Source organism: Plectropomus leopardus, chromosome 9 (genome assembly GCF_026936395.1).
Source record: "Plectropomus leopardus strain MGB_pleo_1.0 chromosome 9, ASM2693639v1, whole genome shotgun sequence".
Taxonomy (NCBI): Eukaryota; Metazoa; Chordata; class Actinopteri; order Perciformes; family Serranidae; genus Plectropomus; species Plectropomus leopardus.
Genome location: NC_142184.1, coordinates 16,601,365 through 16,628,001, shown reverse-complemented (window position 1 = coordinate 16,628,001; position 26,637 = coordinate 16,601,365). Strand labels below are relative to the sequence as shown.

Genomic DNA, 26,637 nt, shown 5'->3' with positions numbered 1-26,637 from the left:
GAATGCAGTTAGATATATCTGTACTACTTTTTCATGCTCTATATAAGTACAGCAATGGCACTCATGAAGTGCAATGTACTGGATAATCAGTTGGAAGTATGATATATATACAAAGAGTCATTCTAATCACATGTATTATACGCGTTAAGCACAGGTCAGCGTTTGAACCTTGGACTGACGCGTTGGATACTTTATTGCAGTTGTTGCATCTTACTGAGAGACAGCTTAATTATCTGAAGTCTAGTTTTTAGCTTCTGTAGCAGCCTGGAGAGAACAGAGAACAGAAGAGAATATCCTGAGAACATGACATACATATTTAAACAACAACTCCCTGTTTCTGGTCCTGTAACAACCTGAGGAGCAAACCTGTGTCTCTGCAGCATTACTCAAACATCTACAAAAAACTGTAACAGGATGCTCTGTCCTGTCAACTCATAGCAGATAATCCAATGCCAGTGACAGAAGGGGGCATGATGCCATTTCCAGCTGAGTAGTTTTAACTGGCGTTTGGACTGGCCTGGGGATCCAGAGGGGAGCAGAGGCCAAGCGTGGTGGGCTGCCGGAAGGATGGTGCATCTGAGCGTCGGAGGGTGAAGAAGGATTGCCTTTCAAGAATTACGAGCCATTAAATCAGAGCCTGGAAATCTCAAGGTTCCCCAAGACTGCTGCACAAGGAATCTGGGCTGGAGAAATATTGTTTATGGTTTAAAAAGCCTGGCGATGGATTTATAAAAGAAACATTCATCATTGCAGGAAAACGGAACAAAACATTCCGGAAATAAATACTCACTCTATAGGTATACTTGTCACCCAGACAGCACAATAACAAGTGAATTGGGAGGGAGATCCTTCATTTGCTGGCAGCTGGCCCCCAAACGTGCTCTGTGTGTGTGTGTGTGTGTGTGTGTGTGTGTGTGTGTGTGTGTGTGTGTGTGTGTGTGTGTGTGTGTGTGTGTGTGTGTGTGTGTGTGTGTGTGTGTGTGTGTGTGTGTGTGTGTGTGTGTGTGTGTGTGTGTGTGTAGGTGCAGTAGTTTGTGAGAATGACTATGAAAATGTCTTATTGTATAATGAAGCATATCAGTTTTTTTTTTATCTAAATGTCCCTGTGTGTTTAATTTGGACGTGAAACAATATTATGAAAGTATAGTTTTTAAAAAAATGATGAATTATATCACAAATTCTTCGCTTGAATGGTTGGAGACATCCATTTTTCCATTATTACCCATCTGACGTGCCAATATAAGTGAGTCCTCCAGTAAACATAATTAATGGTATTGATTATCTCCGGCTGACCCATCCCTGGAACAGTAAAATATAGCTTTGGGGAAGTAGCATTTTACAGGAAGGTGATGGGTTTTTGGTCAGTGATGCGACCTTGAGACAGTGTGAAAAATCTATGCTGTGATCTCAGTGCTGTCTGGTACAAGAGGTGCACTGACCTGTGTAAATACACTGTTGTTATCCCCAGTAGTCCAGCAGGAATTTCATATTAGTTGATGCTTGTGTTGGTTCTCGTTGGTCTTAAGATCTTGTTGCATTGTACATCAAACAGTATTCTTATAATCCACTTTGCCCAATCCTCGTTATTGTGGAACCTCATTCCATTATCCATTCATTTGTGGATTATTTTCTTGATGTATTTTTCGTCTATGAATTGCCAGAAAATAGTCAACAAGACTAAAACTTTTGCATGCCAAGTCCGCAGTTTTTTATCTTAATAAAGAATTGTTAGGCACAGAAACCTTGCACACTGAATTGCAACCTTGCTTCTCTCCCAAGGAGGTACCTCCCCGGCTGTTCTCACTCTGCCCACATCTGGCATTTGGCACTGTGGCTACCTGAGGAGGCCGAGCTGTGTGTGTCTCCACACTGTTGGTCCTAACCCTCTATTACATCCTCTTTCTCATCATTATCATTCACCTGAATTTTATTATCTAACTTGTTGAAAGTGTGCGCTTGTTCCTCTCTCTTGTTCTGGATGTGGCATAGGTCCGCAAGTAAAGCTACATTTTCTTTATTGCTTCTTGGTGAAAACTCTCCAAAGGCTTTTGATGAATAAGAAAAACAAAAAAATTGACACAAAGTGAGGCTGTATTTGTTCTTAATTGCCCATCAGTGTCAGGTCAAAAATACGGACTGTGGATGTGCAAAGGCCTTAAGTGTTTACTACGTTGTGAGACTTATGTTAGACTGAGCAGTGGTTTGAGCTAAATGCTAATATGAGCAGGCTAATACGCCCACGATGACAATTCTTACATGCAGCTGTTTAGCAGTTGAAATATTTACCATGTTCACTGTGTAATTGCTATGAGATACTGGACGAGTTTTATATTTTGACCCGATAATGGTGCCAGATGAAAACAGAACCACCAGAGTCATTACAGTACATCATAATGAGGACAAGAATGTCAATAAGAAAAAAAAAGACAGTCCATGTAAGCGTTGTCGAGACATTTCATGCAAATCATTAAATGAAAAACTCATGGTGGCACTAAACATAAAGTCAGAGGGGTCATTAGGATTCATCCTTTGTTGAACACAAATTCTTGTATAAAATTCAGTGCTAAATCATTTAGGTGTTAAGACGTTTTGCACAACAAGTAAAAACTTTGACTTATTGGTTTTGCTAGAGGAATGCAGGGGATCACTAAAGGGAGGATTAATCCTCTTTTTTTTTTTTTTTGGCATTTTTGTCAAGTGGCAACATCCGTGGCTGAAAACATGAAGCCAACAAGTGCTAAAAACTGCAGTTCCTCAAATGGCCACTTGAGGGTGGCTTCAAAAGGTAGTCACTCCCCATAGACCCCCATCTTAAAATGCTTAACTTCACAGCAAAATGTAACATTTTTACAGCCTGGTACAAAAAACACTTTTGCTCTCTAGAGCTAATTTCCTTGTTCATGACAATTGTACAGGGATGGATTTTGTAATTATTCCATTTAAATTTTATAAAGGCTTAAAGTTATGTAGATTAAAGGTGTGTAAGGGTGAGTCCGCAAACCAATGGGTGACTTCATGGTGACTACACAGTCCTTGATTTTTGCTTAAAAAAAAACCTAAAGGACAAATAGATCAAAATTGTAGCAGATTAATTAAGTTAATCCCATGAATCGCTCCATTGATCAGTCGTTTCAGCTCTGTTACACTTTGAACTGCTTTAAATCACAGTCGTTAAACCCTGTCATACTATATGTGCTGGATATTTTCTGCTTGTTTTCACTAAATAAATGAAAAGGTCCTAAAGGATTGCGGGTGCACCTTGCGGCAAGATGAACATCTCCTGAAACTGCTTGCAAATTAAGTAAAAAGTGCTTGTTATTTTAAAACTTTAATGTTCCTCAAATGTAATATTTGCGATAACCTACATTAACAATCTTTGCATGTAATGGAAGATGGCCACTGCACCTCTGCTAATCATAGTATCTGTTTTCTCTGTGATCTGCTTGTTTTACACACAGTTTTCTTTTCCTCTGTAATGCGTTGGCATGTTCACAGACCCCCTGAGGAATAGCACGAGCTGCGGCCAGAACTCACGGAAGTATTGACTGATGAATCTATAAGATTATGCATATTGACTGATATTGATGAGTGAGGATTTGATCAATGCCACGCTCTTATACACACTTGTCCTCATGGAGATTTGTGACTGGGGAGAGAAAGTGTCTGTGGAATGAAAATGAGAGTCCAGGAACAAATAGAGCTAAAGAACAGATGACAATGATGGAGTGGTGTGACAGGAAAAAGAAGCGTGGGAGAATTCACTGTTTGAACTGCGCATGTAAGTGTGTGCTCTTAGGGCAGCATATGTGGGCGTAGATAAGTGTGAGGTGGCTCATGCAAACGCGAGGCAGTATGTAAGTATGTATGTGTCAATGTCCAGGAAGGCGAGGTGCTGACTGTCCGCAGGCAGATGTGTGTGTGTATATGTGAGCCCCACTGTGTCTGTGTGTGTTTTTGATGGATAGGCTGGCAGGGCAAGGCCGCGGATAAGAGTGCAAACAAACTGGGTAATAAATGAGAGCGACAGAGGAGCAGTGATGGGGCCCACTCCCAAGCTCCTGATGCATGCCGACCAGCACCGGCAGCCATTTGTATTAGAGAAATGAGGAAGCTGTCACTGGGATGAAGAGACAATGTTCATCCTAAAGAGGAGAAAGGTCTCTCTCACTTTCTTTTTCACTCACACCGTCCCTCCTCCCGGCTCTCTCAGCCTCAAACACACACACTAAAACACACTCGCACTGTGGATTTCAGCTCAGCAGGGGACTAATCAGGGCGAGGTAGGGTGCTAATGTAGACCATAATGAGTGGAGCTCTCAGTGACACATCACACACCACTAGCTCTGTTAGGGGAATGCACAGTGGAGGAGCTGCTGTTTGTACCACACACACACGCAGATACAAACACAGGTGTAACTCCTAGCCTGGGGTCACCTGGGGACAGTAACTTCACAATAAAACTGATGAGGAGGAAAGTAAGAGGAGGAGGAGGAGTTGAGAGATAAGTTTTGGTGAAGTTAGCGGATTTGGGGAACAACTAAGTACTATAACTTGTATACCGTAGAATTTTAAACAAAGATTTCATAAACAAATACCATACTTTTACTCAATCATAACTGCTGTAGCTACTTGCTTTTCGGATTAAATGTACAGTATACAGTGGGCTACTTTTTTTACCTAGATTGCCAATGCAAGGAATTGTTTAGCATGAGTAAATGCATTGCTTTTTTAGGGAAATGCTGCATAATATACCTTTAAATTTAACATCAAAAACATAAGATAAGATAATAAACCCATTATCCAATACTGCTTGTAAAAAAAGAAAGTCACTAATTTAACTCTTTATTAGAAAAGTATGTAGCTGCACAATGATCCTTATATATTTTTCGGTCACTATTGCTAAGCTTCATGCTTTAAAACCAATTTACTCTTAGTTAATTAAATGTCTAAATGCAGGACTTTTGTTTGTAGTAGAGCATTGTGGTATGGCTGCGAAAGTAAAGGATTCACTGGTGGGATGTGAAGAAGAGAAAGGGAAGGAGCGGAAGCAGGAAAACCAGTGTTGCAAGAGAGGACACTCCAGGACACACTCGGTTTGCGTCGACGCATTTGTGTTTCCTATTGGTTTGTTATTTGCGTTTGTGCTAAATCTGGGCGCGCAATCCTTCACCGCTGTGACGGCCAGTGTTCTCTGTGCCACCCAGACGCTATAAGCACAGCCTGGCAAGGCAATGGGGGCAGGCTGCATGTGTTGGCTTTATTTATTTATTTGTGTGTGTGCGTGTGTGTGTGTGTGTATCTGTGTGCATCACAGCACCGGTACAGCTGGGGGAAGAGGAATTCGGGCTTACACCTGTGCGGGGATAATTAATGTGGACGGAGTGGTCCCTAAATAAATCAGTGCCTCTCGCAGCCTCAACAGGACTTTTCTGTTTAGGGTCAAAATCTTCCCACTCTGTACTGGATTAATCATGCCTGCAAGCAGAGACGAGGTACAGGCGGCAGGGACACAAGCTGTATTTGTGTGTGTGTTTGTGAATTTGTTTGTGTGTTTGTCCGCACCTTCGTGTGCCCCCTCACTGAGAAGCTGCGAGGCTATTTTTTTCCTCTGCCTCTACACCTTCATCCTCAGCATTGTAATCTCTTAGAGGACAAACAAAACAACAGAAAGTCATAATTAGCCCCACCCTCTTTGCTACAGTGATGAATAGGTGAACCTTTTGTTTGCATTTGTCATGCTGCGGTGGCATTGTCACAGATGTGAGAACATGTGATGCAGAGGTGCGGGGGTCAATATATGCAGGGATGCATGTGGATGATGAGATGTTTCTGTGTGTGTTTTTGGGGCCTCTAGCAGTTTCCTATCCTTCTCATTTTTCTCTGTTCATGTATTTGCACTGCGGCCTCTATGGTCGAGTGGTCCCCAGTCTATAGAGTGCTTATCTCCACCTCTCGCTGCAATCTCTGACAGCTGGTCTGCTGTTCTAGTCCAGTGCAGATCTACGTTGTACACTGTCCACTCCTATCTCCCAGACTGATAGCCTCTGATTGATCTCATCACCTCCCTCATCTATTATTCATGCTACCTTTCATGTCCTGGTGGAGGAAGGGCAAAAAGTGGAAAGGAGACACTACCTGTTTGCTGGGACCTCCATTTGGCTTGTAGGCAGAGAAAAAGCCTACATACAATTAGGAAGTTTTTTTGTTTGTTTTTTTTTTCGCTTACAAACTCTTTCAGCCCCAAACATGTGTTCATAGATCTCCCCAACCCGATTGATCTGTATAATGGAATGAAATAGCTTTGGAATTGCCGCCCCATGGGGGTGCACAGAGATGGGCACAGGGACAGAGAGACATGTACTTACGGCTGTTTGGGGAGGAAATTAATGGTGCATTTTTTGTTTTTATAATGTGATTTAATGATGCAATTCGTCTAATAAAAAGAACATTTTTTAACATTTACACGTTCATTTACACATTCCCTCCTTCACAGAGGGAAACCCAGTGGGCCAATACAAACATCTCACTCCTCTCACCCACTCAGAGCGCTGCAGGCCTTTTTATTGCATTGTGATGGATGATTTCAGTTTGGCATTTTTCACCACTGCGCAACATCCAAATACACCCCCCTCCCCATTTGGGTGCATGAGGAGGCCATCCTATATTCACAAAGCCGACATCTAATGCATATTGAGTGTGTTTTGTAAAGGATCATTTGATTGTCTTGTAAATGAAGCTTTGCCTCTCAGCTGCTAATTTAGCCACATTCCATCTCATTAGAGAGGAGAAGGAGAACAAACGACAAAGGCATTCTCTGAGAAATGAACCCGCCTTTGACTTCAAACAGCCATCACTACTGCCCAAGTGCAAACAGTTTGAATAATCTCAGATTACAGGGAGGTATAGGAGTGCTAAAGTAATAGAACAAAGTTCGAGGGATGAAAACAAAATGCAGACGTCCCTGTCTCATTCTCTAGCCCTCTTTTACACTGATTGTTCAAATAGGAAATATTTCTCCATTATGCAGGCTTGTTCTGTAAAAAAGGTGCGATCATGGAATTGGGGTGACAGAGTTGTCTCGCATTGGAACAGGGTTCCCACGGTCATGGAAATCCGGGCAAAGTCATGTAATCTCCCAATCACTATTTCCAGAACTTTAAAATGTGTGGAATCAGTAAAAAAATATTGAAAGTTTTGGAAAAGTCATGGATTTTTTTTGTATGAAATGAAATTGTTACAGAAATCTTCCGGGGATAACCTTCCGAGTATTTTAGCATAATGGCAAATTTATTTCTAGCTGTCGATGTAATGTAGCTATATTATGCTTTGGTCTGTGACGTTTGTTTACCATCATGTGCATTTCTTCGTTTTCTACCTTCATTTTGTCTCTTCCTCCCTCTTTATTAGGTGCTGACTGATATTGGTTTTTCAGGGCCGATGCAGATACCAATTTTAAATAGTTAATGCGATAACCGATATTGGAAACAGATTTGCATTTACAATAAAAGTGAAAATCTTTCTGTCAGTATTTACAATGTTGAATATATTAAACTCCAGCACAGAACTTTAAGTGCTTTTAGCAATGTTTAGTCAAAACTGAAACGTCAACATCATATACAGCAAATTCCCAGCAACTTTTTTTACAAAGTCAAGTGAAAACTTAAATAAAAAATGAATAATTAACAAAAGCTCCCTGAGGTTTTAAGAAGTTAAAGTTCCTCCTATGCTGACACTTTCTTTTGCACTTTTTAAATAATTAATTTTATCCGCAATCATTAATATAAAACGCAGATACAGATAATGAGCAAAATGCTGATAATCTGTCGACCCCTGCTCTCTATGTGGTTGACCACCACAAATAAATGAATGTGTGGAAAACCTGGCATGAGACCGACCGCGAGAGATTTTAAAAGCAGATAGAAGCAGTTGCAGCTAACTCAAGAAGGAAGAACTGCGGCCGAAAATGTTTGCAAATTGGGAAACCTATGATATTCGAGAGCTCCTTACCCTGTGAGATCAGTCATCATACAGCAGTAGATGGTAAATAATTGTTTTTGCCATGTTATGCTTTTATTTTTTAAAATACAAAGCACTGCAGATGCATATGTTACATGTCACAGGAGAAGCCGATGCTTTGTGTTAAACATCACACCTGCCTCGCCTCTTGTTTCCTCGATGTCGGCACACAATCTATAATCACACTCTGGAGCCTGATGATGATGCTGCCGTTGTTGGGTTCTGTGTAAAATTGCAAAGGAGACATAATAAGGGACTTTGTAGTGGCCCTATAGTGCAATCTCTGTAAAAAGGCTTTTACCTGTATTCTTTTCCTCTCACCCCACATTTTTCCCACCTTCCCACTCTGTCCGTCTATCTCTTTAGAGGATGTGCAAGTGTATCTGGTTTCCTTAAGCGTTTAGCACCTTAGCCACAAAACCCGGACAGGAAGCCCACTCTATTTGCAATGTATCAATTGCTCTGAACAACACTCCCCTTACCTCCACCTCCCTTCAGTCTGCAGCTGGCTCAGCACACACTGCTCACATACCTTCACATGCAAGCACTCAATCAAATTTGCAAATGTGGAGAAGGATTTTTTTCCTGTAACGTTTAGTACCGTGAATATACTGTAACCAAGCATGCAGTCCTCATCAGCACTAACACCTCGGAATAAATTGCGCACGCACACACACACACACACACACACACACACACACACACACACACACACACACACACACACACACACACACACACACACACACACACACACACACACACACAAACACACACACACACTCTCAGAGAATCTGACCTTGGCTCCAGTTAGTCCTGGGGTTCATCCTCCGGCCAAGCTGGCAAGTCAAATGAGTCCAGCAGCCAAGACAGCAGCCCTGACCGCTGCAAGGCTGCTGTCATCTGTTACACAGAAAGACACAGAGGGACAAAAGCAGAGTGTAGAGAACAAGAGAAATACAGCTTAAGAATAAAACAATACAGAGACTTAATGGAGATAGGAAAGAGCAGGCTTTGTGTTTGTCTTTATTTGTTGTGAATATGTCTATACACCTGCACAATTTCTTGCATGTTAGCAGAAATGCATGCATCTGTGTCTGTGTGCAAGTGTGTATATGACTTTACGCACATGTATACATGCAAACATGTGTGTGTGTGTGAGAGAGAGAAAGAGAGAGAGAGAGAGAGAGAGAGAGAGCGGGAATAAGCGCCTGAGGTGATGCCTTTTGAAAGGCACTTTAGAAATTAAAGCAGTGCCACTGTTCTGTAATGGGGCTTAAATGATCCAGAAAACACAAGATATATTGAGCATTTAATGAAACACACAGCACACTCCTTAATTCTGCTCTCAGCTTCACCAAAGTGTCTGCCAAACCTGCTTTACACATGTACACAGGCACATATAGATTTTTCACGTGTTTCTATTTTGATATATATATTATATTGTATTAAATGCCATCATTATTTTTCTAAAAATCTTTTGAAAAATGCATCAAAAAGAGCATTTCTTTACAAACTTACAAATTTATAAACACACTTTGAAAATCAGCAACGTTTTGATTGAAATCAGGACCAAAGAAGATCCAACCAAAGAATAAAATTAGAAATCTGACCAAACAATATCCATCCACTTTTGGTACTTTTGGCAGTTTTTTGGACACATTATGGTTAAAAAATGTATCAATTTTGAGCTGAATTCTCTGTTCAGCAGTGGTCATGTAAGGTCAGTTAGGGTACACGACACATAGTTTATTTCAGAAATCTACCTGCCTCATATGTTTCGCTGTAGGGAGCAGAGAAGCAGTCACTCTTCCTCATTGTCTGTGAATGTCCTTTGTGGTTTGGCCATACATTAATAATGTAAAGGTAATGATCTCTAGACTAAAGGCCCTGTCCTGTCTTGTCTCCCCCCTCCTTCCCTCTTTCTCTCTCTGTGCCTCCCCCCGTCTGTCTGCAGATTGTGTCGTGCAGCAAAGAGGAAGATTGTTGGCCAAAGAGGGTGAGTCAAAGAAACAGGAATTCCTGGCTGTGCTGTAGAAACAACGCAGGCACCGTTATACCTCATTGATTACTCGAGGAAAAAAGGGGAAGGAAGCAAAGAATCATTCTGAGAAAACATCTCTTCTCTGCCTTTCCCCCTTTCCCTTTCCTTTGCTTCTGAAGTTTGGACTTGCAGAATGATGGATGAGGAACTTGCACTGTGGCCTCTGATGTCCTCTCCCTCTTCCTCTCTCCTTATCCTCCTCCTCTTCTTCCTCCAGACACACACACACACTCAGATGCACAGTGTTAGCGAGTGATGGATGGGGAGCTGGCAGTGTGGCAGTAATAGCAGACACCCAGAACTACACTGCCACTTATTCATTTGTCTCCATACTCACATCTTTATTTATACGTCTGTCCCCATACCAACATCTAAATATAGATATACATAATGGAAAAAGGAGATTTTCTTACAAATAAGTGTAAAACTCAAAAGTAAAGCAAAAAGTGTGAATGGGCCTTGTCAAGCACAATAAACACAAACACAAAAGTATTTGCATTGTTTAGCTCCTCAGAGCAGTGGTATCTAATTGTTGGTATCTAAAAGTTCACATTTTACTGGGTGATGATATTTTAAATCCAACCTGATTTATTTTAGATCAGGTTTGCATCCTGAGTTTGATGTGTTGCCTTAAACCCGGTGTTCAGATCTCACATCTCTGGCCTCAGAGTTCGGGTTATAGAGAATGTCAGACATACAGGCATGATGGACAGCATGCTGCTCACACAACATTACACATTATTAATCATGTTCACATTGTCTGAGGGGGGGGGGCAACAGCACAAAGATGAGACAGAGCAGAGGATGATGAGGAGGATGAAGAAAGAGGAGGAAGAGAGAGGGGGGCAAAAGAGGAGGGTTAGAAAGCCACAAATAACTACCATCAATCATCAAGCAGTCAACGTTTTCATAAGTTCCGATGGCCCGTTATTGGCAGCAGCCTGGGATCTGTGTGTTTGTGTATTGTGTATGTGTGTGTGCATGTGTGTTTGCTCTGTCTTGCCCAGCCCGGACTTCTCTCCCCTTTTTCTCGCTGTCTTCGCCTCTCCTTAAACTGACGGCACAAACAACAACAGTTGAGAAATCACCCTCGTCAGCAGGAAGCTGGCAGGTGTGTTAACTCCCCCAGTACCAAATTAGGATGTGCAAGATTGCAGAAAACGCCTCGGCTCTCGTATCTCCCTTTTTAATCACAAACATTTACACGAGCCTGGATGGAAACGCACATTAGGCTTGAGCCAAGGGTTTGTTTTGGATGCTGGGCAAGGCTTCGGATCACACTAAACCCTCCAAAACTTAACTGGGATCTTTGCCTTTTAGCCTGAGAGAAAAACCTCAGGTCAGCCTTCATCTGGGGTGCAATAACCTACTGGTTTATAGAAATGTTACTGCCCAAAAATAAGAAAATATGTTGAAGTGCATATTGACCCTTTAACACCTGGATCGACATCAGTTTTCTTGCGCTGCATTCAGACTATAATTTAAACCTCTGAAACCTGTAGAAATTGTTTTGATTTCTTTTAAAAAACATGGGGAAAAACATAATGAGCAACTTGGCAAGAAATGTCCTGCAAACTGCAAAAATAGTAAAAGGTGACTATTAATGGGTTATCTGATATTATTAAAAAAGTGTATGTGTGTATATATATGTATGTATGTATATATATATATATATATATATTCCCATTCCCATGTTTTTTCTTATTAAGAAATCAAGCAAATTTGCTCAGCTTTCAAATGGTTGAATCATCCAATTCTGACCGAGGGAAACATTTAAGTGATGACCTATGGGAAGTGAAATAATAATTTTGTTTTGCAGTTTCTCATAATTTTTTGCTTGGTTGGATCAAAAATGTTGGTTGTTGGAGAAAGTCTTCTCACTGTGCTCCATAGAAAAAAAACATGAAGTGATCCAGTTTTCTCTCTTGAAGAAAGTCATGTTCTTGTTATGTTTTTAATGTAAAAACATTAAACAACCTCACATTACTTAGGTGTGATCTGTAGCCTTTTGATGTGTGAGAGTGTGATTGTCATTGCCAAAAACATTTCTCTATATCGATCATTGTGGCTCTGTGGATTATGGAAAAACAACACTAGGGGGTGCTCTAGGTTTGTCCAGCCAACTGTTGAGGTGTCATGCAGCTCACAGCTCCAGGTGTGCGTGTGTTTATATGTATTTTTGTACATGTAGATTTAATAGTGTTATGCACTTTCTAGAGAAGCCAAGAGTCAGTCATCTTTTCTCCCATTATAATCACACTGCACCCTGCCACAAGACCTTTTTATCATTAACTCAGTGTGTCCGGTTAAGGCTCTCAAGGGTCAGAGGTCAAGTTTCTTAGTTACAAAGTATCGCATGATGGTAGAGTTAATAGATGAGGGTTTTTCAGGTGTTGGGTCCATCACTTCATATTTAGTTACTTAATGCCATCAAATACGAACAAACATGCTGAGTGGACATAAGTGAACGCACTAATTGGATGTTTGAGACATATCGTTTTAGTCTTGCTTAGGCAGTTTCAGAATTAGCAAGATGCACTAATTCTGTCTTTATTGATGCACTTTTTGCCCTCTCTGCTTTTGTCCCTTGTACACACACACACACACACACACACACGCACACGCACACTAACTCAGGTGGTTTGAGATGTATCTTCTCAGTTTCAACGCAGTAACAGCAGTGTGTAAAAAAATCCTGGTTGCAGACCTATTAACTCTCTGTGTCGGCTGTGTTGGTTTCATTACTAAGATTAGGTTACAGACAGTCATTCAATCATGCAGCCTTTAGCAGAAATGGACTGTGATTTAGCTGTCCTCATGCATTCATGTTGGAAATCCATTCGCGCATTCCTCCATTGTGGCACACCGTTTAGATGTTTCTTGTTGTGGAATTTTCCATCTTTGTGGCATCTGATGCTTTCGCTTTTATTCATGTTGACACAATACAAACCCTCTCATTGACCTCCAGCTCTATTGTTGTGGGATTCACTTGCCCACGGCTGAAAAGAAATATTATATTAGGATGACCGTAAATTAGATACATATTTTTCAAAGAAAGATCTACAAAAAGACAACATATTGAGATCGGCGTCTGTTGTGTTGTGAGGTCCTGGTGAACTGCAGTTGCATGTTTGTCTGTGTGTTTGTGGTCAGACTGTGTGGCTGGAAGAAACAGCACCCAGGGCACTGTGGGGGGACAAGGACAGTGGCATGGTATGGTGATGCATTTCCACTATGCCACCACTCACATATTTGTGTCACACTCAAGTTTGTGGTGCTTTGACAACAAAAAATGGCCACAAAATATTTAGCTTGTTTATTGCCATGGAATATTTGCCCTATAACTTAAACAATATATATAACAATTTCCTCAGTGTATTTTATACCACTATAAATCATGTCTTGTTTTCCACAATTTTAGTTTTGTGAGGAAACATCATCCCAGAACCAGAATTATAAAATAAGGAAAAACACTTCATTTTATGTGTTTTTATTTAGATTTTCCATTTATTTATTTGCTTTTCTACAAATCCTATACAATAGAAAAATAGAGAAAGGAGTTTTTATTTTATTTATTTATTTATTTTTGAAATACTTTATGATGGAAATATTTATACAATGCCCTGTATTTTTCACATTTCTCTTGTACTTGGACCTGCCTTTCATTGTCAACTGAGAAATCGTTTAATCATTGAACGAGTCATCCCCAGCCCTCCAGATGTGTAGCTGTGAGAGAGCGCAGGGAGAGACGGCGATGATGTTCAGGCTCCAGATGAGCGAGACAAGTAATCCTAAACATGGATGTGTAGTAGAAATGCATGCATCTGTTCATTGTCAACCTGTAGGGATGTTGACTGATGATGCATCTGACTCCTCTCCTCCTCCTCCTCCTCCTCCTCCTCCTCCTCCTCCTCCTCCTCCTCCTCCACCTCCACCTCCACAGTCACTTTCAGACTCCGACAAAACCCCCCCTCCACAGAACATGGGGGAAAATCACGGAAACACACAGCCAGATTATTCACCGCGCACCGTTATTGAATATGTGACTAACACACTGAGAATCGCTCTGGGAAATCAGATTAAAAAATGAATTATTTATAAGGACATGGAATGCCGGTCCGATAGGGTGGAGAGAGTGGAGGAATATACCTACAATATACCCCAAACAACATTACAAGTTTGATCATGACACTTCCCACTGTAGTTATTCATTTTTATAATGCTCACAAATGTTCCCCTTTATATTCTGATATTGAAATATGACTCATGGTAAAATTACATGGTAAAAGTGTTTTATTATTTTTGTTTAAATGATATTACCTACATTTTTCCTGTCCCCCCCCCCCCCCCCACACACAGTCTAAAAGACGGTTTGATATATTTTCATGGAAGCTATAAAGCCTGATATCAAATCAGTTAAACCACTTTTGTTGCTATTTCTGTGTAAACTCTCTCCGGTGCATGAGTCACACTTGAATGAAATTGAAATACAATATATGAAATGTCGATTAAAAACTATACAAGGCTTAAAAAGCATTAAAATCCCTTATTATAAATTGGTAAACATACAAGGTAGGAATTGCAAACAAGTATCAGTTCTTCTAATAGATTTTACATCATACAATAACTGTAATTCATTTTCTGAAGGAAATAAATGTATGAGCCAGGATTGGGAATTTATTCTGGAACAATTTAATGAAAATAAATTTAAAAAGATACAATAGGAAGGATGACAGTCTTGCTCTTTGCTCTCCATTACAGTAATAGGAAAGCAGTTAATAAAAAAACCCAAAACATTACGAGCAATATTTATTATCTCTCAGCATCAACACTGCACTGGCATTTACTGTGTGCCAGTTCTCAAATACCTAGGCCAGGAAGTGCATCGTCAGTCTTTGTGTGTGTGTGTAATTTTACATGCACACACACTGCGTCCTTCAAAATGCTTGTCCCGCTCTCTTTCTCTTAAATATTTTACCTTGATTTCTCTCATTTTTAATTGATGCAAAAAGTCTGGCCCTTTCAGGTTTTCCCTCTAAAATCTTATCTAAGTTTCTGCTGGATCTTTCTTCAAATTTAGTTAAGTGTCACTCACCTGTACCACCGTCCTCTGTTGAAGATGTAACGTGTGGAGTAACAACCTCACCCGCACCGCAACTTTGTCACCCTCTTCCTTTGCGTCTTTTCCTGACTGTTTTTTTGGGCTTTCTGCGCAGATGTAGATTCCCCTTTTACTGGTCGGTCTTTCTGTCTCTCTGTCGCTCTCTCTCTTTCTGTTCTTTGACAAGCAGCCAATGTGCTGACACGGGGAAGCGTTTAGGCGTGCGGAGATGTGCCAGAGTAGTCTCTGCCTAAGTGATCTTTTTTTATCTGATATTTGCTGTAACGCTACGGTCAAATGTTTTTCCATTCTTTTGCCTTTCTGTCTCTCTCTCTGTCATTTTTTAATCCCCCCTCTCCTTTTCACCCAATTGCATTAATTCACTTCAAATTCATACGTTTTAACACACACACACACACTCATGGCCTCCAGTGACAGATGTGGTGCTTGAGTCACGCCAGCTATCACAGATCACAGGTGAACGTGGTTGAAGGAGGTTATTGTACGCATGGGCCAAACCACACATTTGGCAGCCCCCAGGGGAGAGCCTGGGAGTTTCCACAATGAACACACAGAAGTGAGGTATAGAAATAATTCACATCTGGAACTAACCCTTTCCTCTTCTTTCTCACCAACTTCTTCACTGTTTCCCTTTTGCCTTTTTGCCCCTCTCAAAGGGCTATTTTAGGCGCTATCGTGTTAGCAGCTTTACTGTCTCTGAAACAGATATGTGTTTATATCTGTTGTGCACAGATATATGAGAAAATTGGTTTTATTTCTGTAAAAACACAAAAACAAATAAACAAAAAAACAACTAACAAACAGGAAAAACCAAAATGAGCAACGTGACAAGAAATGTCCAGCAAACTGCAAAAAATAAGTAAAGGTTACAAGGAAATGATAGGAAAATAAGCTGGGGGGGAATATTAGATATTAGCAAAAATCAGGGAAGAATGTCCAGAAAACTCTATTTATAATTGTCTATATTTAAAGCTATGTTACAAAAAAAAGATGTTTTTAGCATGTTCTTGATGTCATTCTCTTGTCTTTTTTGTTGGGTTTTTAATTTTCTTTTCTTTTTTTCATATTTTCCAGAAATTTTCTTGTAACATTTTACTAATGATGAATTTATGGGCCATTTCTTGTTAAGTTGCTTGTCGCCCTCTTCCTGAGTTTTTGAATGAAATGAAGCCAGGTAAAGGGTTAATTGTAGGGCTGTAATCAACCAAAGAAAATCTTGGCAAGCTAAAATTCTACTTGCTCTTCAATTGGTCAGTTGCGGAAATACATCTGCACGTTATCTCTTGATTAACTAAAACATCACATTGCACCAGTGAGTGTCCAACCAATGAGAATTAAGTCGGACAGGAGCATAACGACCAAACAATCGACCAACCGACCAGAAGTTTACAGCCCACTTTAATTTGAACTTTATTGATTCTTTTTCGTCAGGCCACAGTCTTGTGCATCACTGCTGTGTTTTCACTTTGAACTGGTGGACAAACCGGATGCACTTGGTTTTAAACAGGCTTGTGAGAGTGCTTTTGCCTTGTGGACTTTTTCCCCACAGGGGGCATCAGGCGCACGCTGCAGCCCCCTCAGATACAACGTCTGCCTCAGAGCTCACGGCTCATATTCAGCCGTGCTCCCCATAACCATAGGTGTGTGATGGGAGTGGGAGTAAAAGGGGAGAGATGGGAAGGATGAAGGAGTAGTCGCATCAGCAGAAAGTTGTTTTTCTGTGGCCTGGAGATTCTATTTAAAGTGGGTTGGGAGGGGGGTACTGAGGGGAAACGGGGAGGCAGACTTGGAGTGGTCCACAGCCTGGAGAGACGGAGGCAGGATGAAGGAGGGAGTATGGGTGGTGGTGGGAGGCTGAGATGCGCCGATTCTCTCAGTTTTTTGGTTCTGATTGAGGTTGGAATGTGTTTTTGTGTGCATCTGAAGAGGATCCATGAGGGTACCTTGCTGCGTGTGCGTGAATGTGTGCGAGTATGCCCATGCTTGTGTGTGTGTGGTGTGTGTGTGTGTGTGTGTGACTGAGGTATTAATCTTCTTTGTCAGTGGTGCCCAGATGCAGGGCCCTTCCAGCAGCACAAGCCCGGACTCAGCAGTCTGCATTGGGCTCTGGGAAGGAGGCATGGGGTGTTAGTGGGGGTTTTTTGGGGGGTGGATGCCGCTGGTTGTGCTATTGGAGCGGGGCGCTCTGATGGAGAGGGCAAGGGGGACAACACACAGCAGATTAGCTAATGATATTAGCCAGAGAAGACCCTCAGGTAAAACCCAGTGGTCGCAATTAGTGGAGTTTCTCCAAGGTTGCCCTGTGGCCCCTACACACACACACGCATACACATGCACACACATGCACCCACACATATACCCTCTTCTGCGTGTATATGACACACAAAAACACCATCAAACACCTGCATTCAGTACTGATGCAAATCTTGCTCCACATTAAATTCTAACCCCTATCCCCTCTCTCACCTACTGTGCTGCCTCCCCTATCTACCCTTTACCCCGCTCCTTCTTCTCCCCATTAACACCGCTCATGAGCTCCCCTTCGCTGTTTGCCCACTGTGAGAACAGACGAACTAACATGTTTGCTCTGCGGGAAACGTACACACACAATCACTCAATGAGAGTGAAACTGGTATTGCAAGAGAGCCGGCAGACTCTATTCAAGAGGATGCTGACACACACAAGTGCTCAAACACACACACACACACACACACACACACACACACACACACACACACACACACACACACACACACACACACACACAAACACACACAGAAGCTAAAACCTCAAAGCAGGGGGTAGCAGAGATTGACATAACAAGCTGATAAACCTCTTTCTCTGGTTAGGTTGCCAGGACAGCGCTGAGAGGAAAGGTGTTGGTATCTGTTGGTGATGAAAGATATTAATGTTTTAACAAAACAGAGTTGATTTCAAGCACATTTAGTTATGATGATGCTGGGAAGAGCTCATACTGGTGTTAAGGCTTGTAATCAATCACAAATCCATCTGAAAAGCAACTGACTTGACTCTAAATAATTCAATTGGAAGTTGCTCATTTTGAAACCACTATTGAAAATAAAAATACCACAAAACTTAAAATACTTAATACTTAAAATAAAAGCGTCCCTTTTACTTTTAGTCCTTTCGAACCGAAATACACAGTGGGAAATGACGAAATTAGATTTAGGACCTTGCTGCTCAACAGTTGTTCCCTTCAACAAATGGACAGAAATGGACACTGTCGAGAAGACCCAGGGTCTGTAGTGATCGGTTCATTGCGGTTCATGCCAACATCGTTAGTTAACAGTCTACGGAGTGAAAGAAGAGCGTTTGCATTTGTGTGTGCTGTGTGTCTGTCTTGTCATTTTCATTCTCTAAAAACTTACTGATAATGAATTTAGCGCTGCGGCCCCTGGACTTGTAGATGGTGTCCAATTATTTCGTTTGACTGCTGCAGACATGATCTCTACAGGGAAGTGGTTAACTTAAATTTCTGAAGTTTGTACCTCATTGAAGGGAGTAACCTGCCATTGAGCAGCAAGGCCCTGAAACTACTTTCACTATTTCTGACAGTGTGTATTATTCTTCACATTGTTACCTTGTTTAGATCCTCCAAAATGTAATCATTCAGTTTGTTTTTCTGTATCCATGAGCACAAAAGTGTAGGCCAATTCATTCTTTGTTGAAATGTTAAACAAGGGAGCCGAAAAAAGGTGGTGACTCCCCATCTCGGAAACGGTCATAAAGTCTTTAAGGTGTCTATTCCTTGTTTTATTCATATTCCTTTAGTCTGCAATGATCCACCATTTAAAGTATCCAAACTTCTGAATTAATAAAAAAGGAATCCAAGTTGTGTATATTGTTTAAAGAGAGGTGTTGTGTCGCTGTGCCGAGTGCCGTAAAGCAAGTGAAGTAACTTGCTGTCTCTCTCTCTTTACGATGCGCTGTCTCTCATGATAAGATCAGATGAATTATTCATAATCGATATGTTATTAAACAGCCATATTTGTATACAAGTGATATTCATACTGTTTAAATAAATAATTTGATAACACTTCCCATCTTTGCTGAGCAAGAGTTTTGTGTGAAAGGAATTAAAAGCCTGTCACATACAGACATCTGTCCACATAAACAAAGGTTGAGTTCAGTGATTGAAGCACATAAGAGTCTGGGATATTATTGAAATTTTATGGTATTTTGTCATAAAAACATTTTGTCTGGATGCATGCAGCACAGTGTTAATGTATAATGTGCTGAAACAAGTATCAAGTTAACTGATTTCTCAGTTAATTCTTTTTTCTTCTATTCTGATACATAAGAGAACAGATACTTAAATCAACAAAGAAACGAAGACAGAATCAACAATATTTTTTTACGCTGTATGTTTTCTGTGAAAGCCACAAAGAGTGTAAATACCTGCTCACATACCAGCAGCACTTTTGAGTTTTCTGAACATTTGCTTTACGACTGCACGTCGTTTTTCTTTCCATCCGAGCAGATCCTCTCTGGCAGTTTATGGTCTCTGAAATAAATCTTCCACAAAGTTGACAAACAATACTGTTATTGAGCAGTGTGAAGTGTTACTTTATCTCCCTCTACACCTCCTCCGTGAAGTTGTGATCACCACTTAGAATTACGTACACAACCTGGCTTTGCTGCGACAAGGTGACGAATTGCAATAGCTTTCAAAAACATCTTTTTTGCTCCGACTCTTTGCTGTTTTTCTGCCTTCAACGAAGTCTCCCTTTGTTGTCCTCTGCCTGTAATTATTTCACTGTGTATCATTTGTCCTTCTGTCTTTTCACAAACTGCCCTACGATGACAGGGTAAAATTATTTCACTAGAATAATAAAGAAGGTTAAATGACCAATCTTTACAGTGTATGGGTGTATGAGACAGAGAGAGAGAGAGAGAGACACTCTGAATAGTCTCCCTTGGCTTGTCAGCGCCGTCTGGTCTTTTATATGGCCTTCCTTATTATAATGCTACTTATCTTATCCAAAAGGCCATCAGGCCGGGCGATTAATTTAGGTACTGTATCCCTGGAAAAGATGGCTTCCCTCCTCTTGCTGCTGTCCCTCCCTCACTCCCTCCATCTGCAGGAGATTAAACCCAGACCGGCTCTACTTTTCTCTCTCCTTCTGTCCATCATAGTGAAAAATTACCTTTTAGTCTTCTTCCTTAATCGCACTGGCCGCAGAGCAATCAGACAGGAAATAATGGCTTGGCGTCTGGCTGTGCAGGCTCTCCACTACAATGCCTCGAGACTGGATTGAGGTGAAAATGGGGAAACCTCCCATTAATGATTCCTTGTAAGTGTCATCTTTCTAGAAATACAGATAGTGTAAAACTATCAGGGTGTCAAATCTTTGTGGAAATACATTTATAAATGTTAGGCTGCTTCACAAGACGCCCTCTCAAGTCAATTTTCTCTTGCTTTTGCACTCTGGTTCCTCGTCCTGCCTTCCTCATTCGTCATTTATTCTCTTTTCTGTGAGCTTTTGTGGAAAGTTTATCACAGTTAAAAAAAACAAGATTGAATTCCAAGAGTGACTCTGAAAGCAAAACTAAGAGCAGCATTTATTTTTCAGTGTGTTTTGATCATGGTGAAAATGTATCAAACTACACACAAACTTCTCCTCTCTTGACTACCTTGCCTCCTCTCTCCCTCCTCGCAAACCACTGCTCTTTTCTTCCCCATCGCTCAATCTCCTCTACTTTTTCCACTCCTCGCTCTGTTCTCTTGCAGTTTGATTCGGTGTGAATTAATTGCTCCTCATATGGGAGACGGCACACGATTAGTCTCAATCCTGATAATGGTGTGTGGCTCGGCCACGGGGAATACACTGCCAATTTGCTCACAGCGCATCTGCCAAATGATTGGTGTTTACACGCCACATCCCCAGAGGAGTGTTTGTCACAACGCCACTTCTTACATCTCAATTACACACTGGATCCAAAGGCAGACGTCACCAAAGACGCACACAAACACACATGTAAAGGCATTGATAGAAACTGTAACGTATGACTTGCTAGACAGAGCAGATTGTGCATTTTGAAGTACTAACTGAGGATTTATATTTTTTTAAGCCTTCTTATTTTGATCACATACCCCCCACCTTTCCCAAACAGTTTACCCCTGCACCCCACCTGCCTTCTCCCCTCAACCGCTCCCACCTTCCTTCATCTCTCCTTCCTAACACAGTGCGCCTTCTCCGCCGTCCCATTAATCACCCCTCTCTAATTAACAGGCCCACTGTTCCCAATCTTCCCACTGCTCCCACTCCACACCTGGCCCAGCCCTGCAGCCCAGCAGGCATGCAGCGCACGCCAACACACACACATTCATATATGCACACAGCACAAACTGGAGCCCAGCTGGCAACACTGACCACGATCGAATCGCGCTTGGAGGAGCAAAATTAGAATAATACGAGCAGTGTAGCATTTTAAAAAGTTTTGTTTTTAGCATTGTGTTGAAATGAGTGGGACGATGAATTGGGCAACAATGTGAAGAGTTGGCAGGACTGCTTCCCTGTCATGCATTCATTCATCACCTCATCAACCCTATCTTCCTTGTAATAACTCATGCATTCAACTCTTTCCTCACCCACTGCTTCCTCCCCCCCTTCACAGTTTTCGTTTTCTCAACCCAACCTCACCCATCCCTCTCTTTGACTCACTTCCCGTCTCCTCCTCCTTTCCCACCTTCTCCCTGTCCTCCCCCTGTTAGCCAGGGTGGCCCGGCAATGCAGTAATGCCATCTGCCAGCGCAGCATGCTCACAGCCTCATGTCCACACACACTCGCCCACAGACACACACAAACACACGCACAGCTTGGCAAGGACATCTTCCAGCGCAGGATATACCGATATCCACACTTCCGCCACCAGATCACCATAGTCCCATGCATACTGTAACACACACACACACACACACACACACACACACACACACACACACACACACACACACACACACACTCTCACACGGCCCTGTTGAGTCACACGCTTCATCTGTCTCCCAACAGGGGGAGCCGGGGAGCATCTGCCGGAGCCGAGACAGGAGTCGCAAATGGGCCGCTCTTACAGTAAGAGAACGAATCATTACAGCAGTCACATACTGCCTAATCATAGACAAACAGAGGAAAGACGACCACATGGGTGTGTGTTCCTCACTGACTACAAATGAAGTAGAATAAGGGAAAGCAAACCAGCAATTACATGCAAATGCACATTTTTGAGGTAACGATCTTTGCTTTTTTTGCAGCCTGTTGAAACATTGCAATACCATTTCAAAAGTTTGCACTGCAATTACTACTAGGACTAAGATATATTGATTCTGAAACATGAGAGCAAAACTATGTAGTTATATTTTAGAGTATGTAATACACAGTGTTGGAGGAAGTATTTAGATCCTTTACTTAAGTACAAGTATTAATGCAAAAAAACTCCATTACTAGTAAAAGTCCTGCATGAAAATATGTTACTTCAATAAAAGAATACCTTTTAAAGGTCCAGTGTATAGTATTTAGGTCGATATATTCACAGAAATTGAATACAATAGAAGTATGTTTTCTTTAGTATATAATCACCTGAAAATAAGAAAAGTTGTGTTTTTGTTACCTTAGAATGAGACTTTTACTGTACATATGCATAGGAAGTGGGTCTGCAGAGATCACCATATTCGCCGCCACGTTTCTACAGTAGCCCAGAATGGACAAACCAAACACTGGCCCTTGACAGAGCCATTCACATTTTTGTATCATTCACTGTAGTTAGCAGCCCCTCTATAACGGGAGCATCAGAAAAACACTGGCTTTTTTTTCTTTAAATATGAAACTGCCTAATTCTGTGTTTTTCCCGATTTACATCACCTGGTCCACTTGTTTTGGAGAGAAGACCTCTGTGGATAATCCGACCTCCAGTACAAACCGCCTCAATGTCTGGATCTTAAATGATCAGAAATAAGGCAAGCTTTCATTAAGTTATCAGCAAAAAGCACACATTAGCAGGTGCTAGGCCAGTGACTCATCTTTGACATGCATTAAGGTGTCAGAGAAAAAAACAGTTTTAATATCATGCTCTGTTTGTTTTGGAGGTGCGACCTCAGTAGATTTTTTGGCTCCCCTTAAAAACTTCCTTAACATGAACTTTACACCCTTAACACTGAAGGAAATCTAACCAGGAGAAGTTTCAGCTGGTTGTTATCTGCAGTCCTAACCCCTGGATGCCGCTAAATCCCCCTAAATCTTGCACACTGTTCCTTCAAAGTAAAAGTACTCATAGAGAAAAAAAAAATTAGTTTAAATTATCAAAATAGCTAAAAAGGAAAAGCAGTGATCTCTTATATTGGAGAGGTTGGAGCCACGAAATGTGTTTGTTCATGAAAAATGGCTTAAAAGATTACCAAAATAGTTGCCAATTGACTAATTGTTTCAGCTGCACTTCATTCACATTTTCGTATGGTTTGTGTGTTAATTTGTAAAGCAACTATTGAGTCAAGTTATTAAATAGTTGTAGCAGACTAAAAGTACAATGTTTCCTTCTGAAGTGTAGTGGAGAAGTACAAAATGGCATGAGAATGAAAGATTCAAGGAAGTAAAAGAACCTCAGATTTGTACTTAAGTAGAGTACTTGAGTAAATGTGATTAGTGACATTCCACCACTGTTGGTAAAGTTTGGATGGATGTGGACAATTTTTGAGCAGTAAGTGGAACAGCTAGTGCACTGTGCATTAAACAACAGAAAAAGGGGATTTAGTGTGTACATCTGTGTTTTTTCGCATGTTTTTTTTTTTTTATTTATTTTTTGATAAATACATATATGTATACATATAGCGTGTGCTCACAATTAAAAACAGGGAAGATACATCATGTCACAGCATATGGCAGTAAAAAGTACGGGGCAAGACATGGAGGAAAGTAATGTAACATGTTCCCCCATTGGTTATTTATATAATTCATTAATTTATTTAAATCCTCTCGCTCCTGTTGACATTGAACAAGACAGAAACAAAATTGATGGGAATTGCAGCAATTAGCAAATGAGCTCTAGGATGTGTTGCTGTACGAGCTGCGTTTGGTGCTGCATCGGGGTGCTGGGGGTGGCAGTGTGAGTGTGTGTGTTTGGGGGTGAGGGGGGTATGGTGTGTGTGTGAATGTGGTGCGCTGCCAGGTGCGAGTGGGGGTCTGTGGCAGTATATTTATTAGCGGCTGTCAGGGAGGTGACACTTTGATGAATGGTGCAGAGTAATCAGGGCTGGGCTGTGACAGGCTGCACTCACAGCCTTCTACCTGCCAAACAGCCCAATCACACACACTCTCTCTCTCACACACACACACACACACACACACACACACACACACACACACACTCACACACTCACACACACACACTCACTCACATGCATGCACGCACGCACGCATATACATAAATGTGTGTGTTTATATACACACACAAGTGCTTTTGTATATGCACATGTACAAACACAACCTCCTGTAAATATCCCCTCGCTACCAGATGAACTACGTCATCAAACTCCCCTCATCTTCTCCTCTTTTAACCTCTCTTCATCTCCTCAAGTCCTTTTTATATGAGTTGCTCACGTCTGACTCCTCTGCCATGGCACTGTGATTTTCATAACCTTTAATGACATAAAAATGATGGATTTTTTTCCAGAGATGAATGGAAAGGATAAAGTGGGTCGAGATAGTTTGAGAAGAAGAGACAAAGAGATGTAGAGATTTTGAGGTGAAAATATGCCGAGCCTTGTTGTTTTTTAATTGCTGGTGAGAGAAAAGGTAGCCTTAATTAGTCCTCGTCTCTTTCCTGTTGTTCTGCAGGGTCATAATTCTGTGACTTTTGACTAATTAGTCAACTGCTGCAGACTAACTCATACTTTCCCCATAGGATCAGAATTACGCTCGCTTTTGTGAGCAGGACAATTTAGGCAGCTTGGTAAGTAATTGCACAAGTTTTCCATTTTTGTGTAACAGTGGCTCGAATCTATCTTATTTTCTTTCACCCATTCAGTTCTATCTGCATTTCCATGTAGACAATGTCAATTTAGAAATGTCCAAACAACCGAAAAATCAAGCAACTGTTACGCGCTGTCCTTGGAAAGAAAACCACAGCAAATATTGTATTACAACTCAAACACAAAATGGAAATCATTACTTCTCGGCGAGCTTCTAATGCCTCCAAACCAGCAAGTAATGGGAGGTTGTAATCAAATAATTTCACTGAGGTTTGGGTTTCCAAACAGTTTTCCACTGATTCTATCGACAGACCACAGTCTGGCCCTTTAGACAGGAGACAGAAAGAGGGGGGCAGAACAGAAGAGAAGAGAGGGAAACTTGGGGGGGAAAGAAAACGATTGCAGGAGAAACGTGGACAACAGAGAGGAGAGGATGTGATAGAGGAACAGAGGAGCTGAGAGGAGTGGTGGGGTTTGTGTGGGTAGTAGTTTTATTTTTTTCACAGGGGAGCCATGGCCAAGGCGGTGGGACCTGCTCACACTCACTTACTTTATGATAGCCTGTCTGGGTGCTTTCTGTAAAACCTCAGAGAAAGCATGAGCCTGCCTTGATAGTGCCATCCCTCCCCTCCATCTTCCAAGCATTCCTCTTTTCCCTCTCACTGCAAAAAAGTCTTCCATCCCAAGCCGTTTTTAAGTCCTAAAATCGCATTTTGCCAGTGCCAATGGGGTGACATAATAACTCTAGTTTCCAATACAAGTCCACTTTTCTAAAATCAAGCGTAATTTTCTTAATAGTGCAATGGTCTGACTTATCTGTCTGGTTTTAGGATATTTACACTAATGTATAAAGAAAATGTATCTCAAAACGTGGGAAATTGAACAGAGTATAAGCGCCATCATTGCAACCCATTAACAGATTTAAGAAAATTCCCCAAATGACACTAAATGATATGTTTGGACCGTCATTTTCAGCTGTGGTTTCAGGCTTACTGCTGCCCAGTTTGCCCAGCTGAATAAATGTCCAGCTAAAGTGAGAGAGGCACCCAAATATTGCTGAAAGAAGAGATCTAAGGATACATTTAAAGAATCAAAATGTGTTTTTCTTCAGTTTATGTCCCCTAAAATGTCTGACCTTGACTATTTTGACTTGTATCTGTGCAGCGTATGTCACTAGAGAGGTGGTTTCACATTCCTCAGGGGGCAATAGCGGGGACATTTAAAATAAGCATTGATATGTTAGACATACATATGATAATATTGTGTCAATAATCCAGCGCCTCCTAAATAATTTACATTTCTTTACGTGCTAGCTCTGTCTCCATCACCAAATGCAGTCTGATTGCCTTTTCACTAATCTTAGGTATAATTTAATAATAATTTTTGTATGACTTTTTTACTCTTATAGTTAGAGACTCTCTCTCCACCTCCCTACTGATATAAGTGTAATCATAGCTATCACACTGTGTCACC

At 41.2% G+C, this 26,637-nt stretch overlaps 1 long non-coding RNA gene across 1 annotated transcript in view; it reads left to right on the top strand.

Moving 5' to 3' along the window:
- LOC148188714 (uncharacterized) overlaps window positions 1-26,637 on the top strand; it is a 244,688-nt gene that overhangs the window by 24,262 nt on the left and 193,789 nt on the right. Inside the window, exons 3-4 of the long non-coding RNA XR_015777483.1 lie at window positions 9,974-10,015; window positions 22,217-22,276. This is a non-coding gene — a long non-coding RNA (uncharacterized LOC148188714). The remainder of the gene's footprint in view (window positions 1-9,973; window positions 10,016-22,216; window positions 22,277-26,637) is intronic.